Consider the following 7,748-nt stretch of genomic DNA (forward strand, 5'->3'; position numbering starts at 1 on the left):
AGGGAGAGAGGGGGAGAGGGAGGCGGAGGGAGAGGAAGAGGAGGAGGAAAAGGAAGAGAAAGAAGGAGAGAGAGAGGGAGTGGGGAGGGAGGGGAGGGGAGGGGGGAGGGGGGAGGGAGGGGGCTGGGTTGGAGCTGTGCAGTCTCCAGTCTGCTCTGAGGGAGACTAATCTAGAATGTAGTGGGCGCTCAATTACGGCAGTTCTTGTCTTTATTTTATCAGCGGTTCAGGTTTTGTGAAGAAAATACATAATAACTTTATTCTTTTGTTTATAACTTTATTTTTCGGCAAACTAAAAAGTTACCTGCTCATTTCAAAAAATATAAGAAATTAAAAAACGTAAAAACTGAAAGTAAAAAGGGCCATCCTTCTACATTCTACCACTAAACATAACTGTTGCTCACGCGAGTGCACAGCACTCCTGCTGTTCCGCTCGCGTGTGTGCTGGAGACCAACACGTAGATTGATAGGAAGACGGATCCAAACAGAAACTCGTCACAAAAACCTGCTCCTACCACACATGTCACTTCCAATGACAACTATTGAGCATGTTTAACTTGAATTTAATGAAAGAAAAATAAACTTGTGAAACTAAAAACGTTGCTGAATATTTCATTTTAAGAAATCTTCATTCGTAAAAGAATCAACGTTTGAGAAAAAGGATGTTGGAGACAGTGGAAGGCTGGTGTCTCGCTGTGGTCTGAGCGTGTCCTCCCCAGTCCACATGTGGAGACTGACGCCCCAAGCGATGGGTTAGCGATGGGTTAGGAGGCGGGCTTTGGGGGGTCACTAGGTCACGAGGGTGGAGCCATCATGAGTGGGATTCGGGCCCTTGTAAAAGGGACCCGTGAGCTCCCTCACCCTCCCGCCCTGTGAGGAGACGGGAAGGCAGCCGTCTTTAACCCGTAAAATAGCCCCCCCAGAACCTGACCAGCTCGGCCCGATCCTGGACTTCCAGCCTCAGAATGGCGAGCACTGAATCTCGGCTGTCTCCGAGGCCCTCAGTCGGCGGCGTCTGTCCCAGAAGCCCGGACGGACTGAGCCATCCACATCAGAAGGGAAGCTTTGCACTGCAAGTGATGGAAAAGTGGCCCACGTGGCTTAAACAGTGAGGGGATTTATGTGTGGACAGAAGTCGAGAGTCTGGGGCTTCTGGCTGCTCGATCAGGCAGTCAGTGATTTCAAGGATCAGATTCCGTCTCCACCTCTTTCTGCTACGCCAGAGCTGGCTCTGCCCCAGGATGGTTTCCTCACAGCCCTAGGACTTCCTGGTGCTAAGATAACTTAATTAACCTTACAGAGCAATTACTCACCCTGCTGTACTTGGATCCTCACAATCACCCAAAAGAAACTACCGTTAGTATTTCTCTTGTATAGACAAAAAAACTGAGGCTCAGAGAGGTTAAGTGATTTGCTCAAGGTCACACAGATAGCAAGCGGCAGAACCAGAGTTCCAAAGGAGCAGTCTAGAACAAATTGCATTATTGGCTCTGTTTTTTTGCCCTTTGCCATGTGACTTTACAGGACTTCTCAGTAAAGAGGTGGAGTATATGTTCCCATCCTTGACTTTGGGTTCAATCATGTGACTTGCTTGGGTCAAGCTGAGAGACAGAAGTGACAGTGTACCCGTTTGGAGGCCCGGCCTCGAGAAGTTTCATGTCTCCGTTTTCTTTGCTGGCTGGCACACTGGGGACCCAGACGGATGACAGATAAGCGGAGCCGACTCCACAGAGCTTCAGGCAAAGCAGAGCCCCCAGCCCCGCAGCCTGCCTGGATCAGCTCTCTCCAGCGGAGCCACACACGTCAGCACGCCCTGCTGAAGCCCTCGGAGCCATCTCAGCCCGCCACGGAGGCCTTTGCTCTATTCACTCTTACTGTTACAAGCCACTCTATGTCTGTTTGTTACACAGCGTTTTGTGGCGATGGCTAACTGTTACACTCTGAGCTCAGAGCCTGTGGGTAACTAGCCCCCCTCACTCCTGTGTGTAGTGGGGGCTTCCCCTCCATGAGGCTGCCCTTCCTGAGTGAGCAGAGGGCCAGCGACTGAGGGAGGTGCTGGAACCGGGCAGCCCGCCTCAGGGGGCTCTGCTGAGCCGGCCAGGGCATTGCCATCTATCAGCATGCCGCCAAACCCCTGTGCGCTATTGTCAGCAGGCAAACCCCCAGCTCCCCCTGGACGCCTTTGCTCCATCTCCCGCTCTCAATCCGGGGCTGGCTGTGCCTCTGGAAACCAAGAGAGCGCAGAGCGGGTGGGCGGGTTCTGACAGTCCCTTGCCAGGCCTGGGTAAGGAGAGCAGCTGGGCCTTGCAGGGGGGTTGGCAGCTTCGGGGCTCCCTGCCCTGCCCCCGACTCCACAGGCCAACCCCCCTGAATCACAGCTTCTAGCTCTCTCGAAATTCCTCTATTCTCTCTTGTCCCCAAGAGGCTTTATACAAGCTGTTCTTTCTGCTGGAGCGGTCGGTCACCTGATGGCTTAGGATAACTTCCCCAGAAACAGACAGACATGGGGCTTCTTATACAAGTGGCTTTTCGAGGAGTTGTTCCCAGGAGAACCCGGTAAGAAGGGGAGGAGAAGAGGGCCGGGGTGGAAGCTGAGCAAAGCTGTGGGGTTCACGAGAGTCCAGCCTCAGCCTCATCCTCCAGGAGCTCTGGAGAAGGAATGACACCAGAGTTGTCCCACCTTAAGGCAAGGGGACTGGTGTTAGTGCCCCCACACCAGTCGCTGAGTGAAGTCTGTCCCTTCAACGGGGGTGGGGTGGGGTGGCGTGCAGTTTGGCCACGGAAACTCTGAGGCATTTCCAGGTGACGTGGCTCCCCCAGTTGAAGATTACCTGGAGAGGGGGCAGTAGTGGGCCATTAGAGCCCAACATACGCAGCCAGAGTGGGTACACCAGCGTCAACTCCCCCCGGCTAACTCCTCCTTATCCTTCAGATTTCAACTGGAATGCCACCTCCTCCAGGAAGCCTTCCCAGTCTCCTTTCTCTTTGGTTGGTTCTTATCTATATGCTCTCATAGCTTTAACCCTCAACATACAGAGGGTGAATGCTTATTCAATACCTCTCCCCCCATTAGTGTAAGCGCCAGAAGACAGGGACTGTGTCTGCCTTGTTCATTGTTATATCTTTAGCTCCTGGGACACAGTAGTTGCTCAATAAATGCTTCTGGAAGGGAGGGAGGGAGGAAGGAAGGGATGGGAGAGGTGTAGAGAGATGGGTCATTGCCAAGTATTCTTGGAATGAATCCTTAAACCCTGAGTTTGGGGAACAGACTCCTCCCGGAGCCATGCTCTGAGATGGCTGTGAAGCGTGAGCTGAGCCAGAAGCCCTGTGCCTTCCCAGAGTCTCATCTTGGCTGGAACTAGGACGTTAGCCCCCAGGAAGCTCTCATTCCGGAGGCCTGCTGTCTCCACGGCAGTTCTGTCTACGCCTTCCCACCTGGGGGGTCCTCCAGACCCTGGGATCCGGAGCTCAGCTTTCCCTTCCGTCTTCCTCCCTGACCCTCTCAGACGCCGCGTGGGGCTGCAAAGCCTGGTGCAGATACTCTTGTCCAGCTCCCTCCCAGAACAAATGGGACACAGAGGCACAGAGAAAGCCAGACTGGTCCAAGGTCCCCCAGCGAGGCGGAAGCATCACCAGGACTAGAATCCAGCATTTGGGGCCCAAACCCGTGCTGCGTCCTCGGTCCCGGGCAGCACAGTCTCAGGAGCAGCTCTCTGACATCAGCCAGAAGTGATCTGATCCTGGGGGGGCGCTCGGGGCCAGAAGACTCTGCCGCTGCAGCCTGGTAGGAGGGGCGAGCAGAAGGGGTGGACACAGCCTTCTCCACTGAGACGCGAGGGGCCTCCTTGGCTGAGGGTGACGCAGTTGAGTCACCACATCCACATCACAGCCACAGAGCCACAGACACAGGAAGTGTCCTTGACATCACTGAGCTCACCTCTCTCCTGGACAGAAGGTAAACTGAGGCCCAGAGAAGGCAGGGACAGAACCTGAAGACACACAGTGCACCTTCAGTGTAGAACCAGGGTTGGCACTCGGCTCATCTTGCTTTAGTCTGCAGTTCTGTGGCAGACGCTATCCGTTGCCTACCCAATAGCCATCACTCACGCCAGCTTCCTTCCTGCTAATCCAGTTCCAGCCAATGAGAAGTGACTGGGTGATCTCCAGGGAACAGCTCACCTTACTGAATACAAAGACAAAGCCTCATTAGGAGGAGAAAGCCTTTGCCTTGACCCCCTTCTTTCTGCCTGGGACACAGATATGAGGTCTAGAGAGTCAGCAGCCATTTTGGGACCAGGAAGCAAATGCATGAGGTCCAAAGTCAACATGCTGAGGATGGTGGAACAGAAAGATGAGGTTAGACTGCATTCACATTGCTGAGCCACTGAACCGATGCCCCAAACGGCTGCCTCCAGATGGCTTGTTAGGGGAGAAAAAGAAATCCCTATTAAATTAGATCAGAGCAGTAGGCTTTTCTGTCCTTGAGCTGGCATTCCTAACCTACGAAGATATTTTCCAGTGTTCCTTAATGACCCTTCGAGGTGGCCAGGCCGCGTAGCATCATGCCCATCTCACAGATGGAGAAACTGTGGTGTGTCTACGTGTTTTCCAACTGTCTTCCCTCCAGCCTTGGCAAACTCTGGATTTGCAGAAAAGACATGCATGTCATTTGGTCCCGGGCTTAGAGTACAAAGGGCGTGGAAATGTCTTCTCCAAACAAACGCTGTCCGGGCGCATCGTGTGGTCCTGGGTTTGCGGGAATATCAAATAGCACTGAGTCAGGCCACGGTCTGGGAAGCCCTGGCTGCTGCCCATTGCTTGTTCTGAGGCTTCGTCCTGGGAGAGCCGCGGCGGGGCCAGATGTGGAGGGGCAGGAAGGAGGATGGGTCTCAATTACTCAACGGACAGTGGCTCCATTTTGGGGGAAAAAATCAAAAATAAAAAACAAAACAAAACCTCCCCGCCATTGGAGACTTTTAGCTGAATAAGAGCGGCTTCAATCAACATGCCGTACGAACGTGAGGGTGTTGGACATAAATTTCCTGCCGGCTGAGTTCCAGTCTTTGCCCCCTGAAGCCTGTTGTTAAGGCCAGAGAAGTTGCATGTGGAGCACCACTGCTGTGGCCGCTTATGGGTCTCTGGAGAAAGGGGGACCCAACTGCACAGTCCCTCAGAGGAGCCCACCTTCCGGGCGCCCCAGCTCTGCAGCGTGAACGCCTTCCCAGCTTGGGCTCTCCTCGCCCTGGCAAGAGCCGGCTCCTTAGAGGAAGATGAGCTGGGCTTGCCTCGAGAAGCCTCTCTTAGAAGCCAGGGGTCCCTCTGGAGGCTGTTTGGAGCTTCCCATCCTGCAGAAGCTTTCTGTGTCCAGGGATCGATCCGCACAGAAGCTCCCTGCGCTGGCAAGTTATTCCATCCGCTGTAGCAAACCAACCCAAAATGTCAGTGGCTTGACATGATGCAGGTTAACTCGCTGGTCCTCACCATTTGCTAAGGCAGGAGCTCCTGGTACATAGATGACTTCCCCTTGGTGATTAGGCACTTGAGTGCTTTCTATATTTTGGCTTCCCCCTCCCTAGGGCCTTGCTGCACCTGCGTTAATCCATAGATGACCCAAAAAAGAGAGGGCAGACAGCCTCTTTGTCTCCTTGGGAAATAGAAGTTAAGGAACTTGCTCAAAGCCCCACAGAGTCCGGATTCATGTCCACAGCAAAGCACCAGCCCCCTGATCCCCCGGCTCTGTCTACACAGGACCCCAAGCTCTGGGGCAGCCCCAGGGTCCTCCGGGCTGGCTGTCTCCTCCCCCTGTATCCCCCAAATCTTGTTTGCCTCTGGGCATTGCATCCTGCTCCATCTACATTGTTCCTCGCCTCCATCCCGGGGGCCTGTGTGCACGGCCCTGCTTCCCGCTTCACAGGGCTCACGGTTCCTGCACGTCCCTGAGGCCAGCGCAGCAGTCTCCATGGGACTGAGCACAGGGCCTGACACTGAAATACGGGACAAGGCAGAAAGCATCAATATGGCACATGATCCTAATGACGATACAAGGAATGTCCCTCTCTTTCCACCTGAGAGGCTGCACAGCAGTGCGCTCCAGGAATCGGGATCCTGGGTTCAATTCCTGCATCTACCACTTAGCGGCTGGGTGATTCTGGGCATGTCAGTTAGTCTGCCCAAGCCTCAGTTTGCTCATCTGTAAAGTGGGGATGCCAGAGCCCCTCCCTGCAGGGCTGGCAGGAGGGTGTGACGGGGAAACGTGGCCACGCTGTCTGGGGCCCTTGAGAAACGCAGCACTGGCAGCTGTCGGTGCCAGGGGCTTGCAAAGGTCCTCCGTCTGCCCCTCCAGACCCTCTCTCCACTCGTTCACACCTGCTCCGTGGCTCGAGGGAGTGAGGTTGGCGGACCGCAGCAAGGGGCTCCCTTGCTCTCTTGCTTCTGGTTGGGTTTGGCCAATGGAAGGCCTCGAGGGAATGGAGAGAAGCATGTCGGCGTGTTTATTCCTCCAGCTCCCAGCTTCAAGTCGCAGTGGGCTGGCGGCACGCCCTCCTGAAGACGGTCCGCCCTCTCAGGCAGCCTCTTGGTACAGTCAACACTCCCAGGTTCTGTGACAGTTACTCCTTTGCTTATACCTCCACAGATACAACCCCAGGGTGCTGCACCATCCCTGTCAGTGTCCCAGATCTGCCCACTCCTTTGTAAATAGCCCCTTTATTAACCTCTCCTTGGGTTACCCTGTTTGGGTGCACTGTCTGTTTCCTTTGGGGGCCCTGACCTATTCACCACTGTTCATTTTTTCACATTTCGTTTTACGTTTTTCAAAGATTTTTCATGATCCACTCTCACAATAAACTTTTTCTGAGGTGTGGCAAACCCCCACTTGACTGGAATCATGGAAAGCCCAGAGAGGTAAAGTGTTTTGCCCAAGGTCACGCAGCTGAGCGGGGAGCCACTGGGTGGACGTGGAATCCATTAGCATGTCCTCCGCTGGCTTTTTCAGGGCTGAGCCTCGTTGTGGGGCAACAGGCCCACCTCCTGTGTCGGAAACTTCCCGACACGGATGGATGATCAGAGGAGCTGGGCTGTGGGAGAGGCTTCAGATGGGAGCCAAGAAACAGCCAAAGATTCCGAGCTGGAGCCTCAGTTTTGAATAATAAATAAACGCAAGATCGGGCCCTTCACATGGAAGCCTCGGGGTGCCTGCTGCCAGCATGGGGTACCCAGGCAGCCGCCCGCCCTCGGCCCACAGGATTCTTTGGTTATTGTCCAAATGGTCGGTGGGACAGGGTCTTGGGCGATGATCTCGAAACCCCAGAGGGGAGGCGAAGTGAATATTTTGGGATGATGTCTTTTTTCATACAAATAAAGAGGCCCTTAGAAGTCATATCGAGTGTCTGAATTTCCTGACTGTATATTAATCCGCTTTCATGTGAATTATGCAACATTGTCATCGGGGGCGGGAGCAGCTGGCCATGGGATGGGCAGCCCTGGAATCAAAGGGGACCCACACTGTGCCGTCGCCTCTGCAGAGAAGCCCACAGAGGCCGGGCTGCTCCTGGGTGCCCATCTCCCTCGCCCGTGGGGCTAGCGTGTGCTTGGAGGGGCGCAGGGAGGGCGGGCCAGTGGGAGGGAGTGGGGTGAACCAGAGAGTGGGTCAGACGCCCCTCTGAAGGGGCCTCTCCCGAGCTCAGCCGATGGTTGCTGTGCTGACATGAAACCCCAGTGACAGAGGAGCTTCTGATTTTTCAAGAGAA

Source organism: Equus quagga, chromosome 13 (assembly GCF_021613505.1).
Source record: "Equus quagga isolate Etosha38 chromosome 13, UCLA_HA_Equagga_1.0, whole genome shotgun sequence".
NCBI lineage: Eukaryota > Metazoa > Chordata > Mammalia > Perissodactyla > Equidae > Equus > Equus quagga.